This window comes from Sinocyclocheilus rhinocerous, unplaced genomic scaffold (assembly GCF_001515625.1).
Source record: "Sinocyclocheilus rhinocerous isolate Xijiao unplaced genomic scaffold, SAMN03320098_v1.1 scaffold897, whole genome shotgun sequence".
Taxonomy (NCBI): domain Eukaryota; kingdom Metazoa; phylum Chordata; class Actinopteri; order Cypriniformes; family Cyprinidae; genus Sinocyclocheilus; species Sinocyclocheilus rhinocerous.
In genome coordinates this window covers 18,363-18,985 of record NW_015649224.1, presented here as the reverse complement: position 1 = coordinate 18,985, position 623 = coordinate 18,363, and the positions used below count along the sequence as shown (strand labels likewise).

The following is a 623-nucleotide window of genomic DNA, read 5'->3' as shown; positions in this document are numbered from 1 at the left end:
TAATGACTGGCGGCAGCGGCTGCTGTCAATGCACGGATCCAATACACCCTTGTTTTCTTTCTCAACTCTTTACGTTCACTTAAGACATAACATTGTATTTATGGCATATTTTGATATAATTCTGTGTGTATTTGTCCATTCGAATGTGTAAGAACACGAGAAAGAGAGCTCAGTCCAGTGTTTGTGTATATAAGAGGCGGCTTTTGTGCGTGCGCTTTGTGGGGCGAGCTGAGAAGTCTAATGTCTTCATCTGTTTGCAACAAAACTTTATAGTTTTGTTGCAAATTAATTAAGTATTTATAGTGCTATATCTCAGCTTAATTAAACAAAATTATATTGTATACACGGTTTACAAAATCTGTTAAAAATATTGCACTGAAATGTGCGCTGAAGGAATTTGCGCATTTAAATTATACCAGTCATGTTTGTGGTTTTTCATCATTATACAGCCTGTTTAAATAAATGTTCAGAAACACATGCAGTGCTACTTTTTGTCTTTTTTCTGTTTAACGTTTATTAAACTGCAGCTCAAAATAGAATAGGCCTATACCCTAAATCAGGATAAATTATATTGGAACGCATCTCCAAAATAATCACATACACAGATGCACGTTGCCATTACA

General features: G+C 35.0%; 1 protein-coding gene across 3 annotated transcripts in view; it reads right to left on the bottom strand.

The window, feature by feature from the left end:
- Positions 1 to 623, bottom strand: part of LOC107710329 (ephrin type-A receptor 7-like) — a 118,298-nt gene that overhangs the window by 117,165 nt on the left and 510 nt on the right. The window lies entirely within an intron of this gene.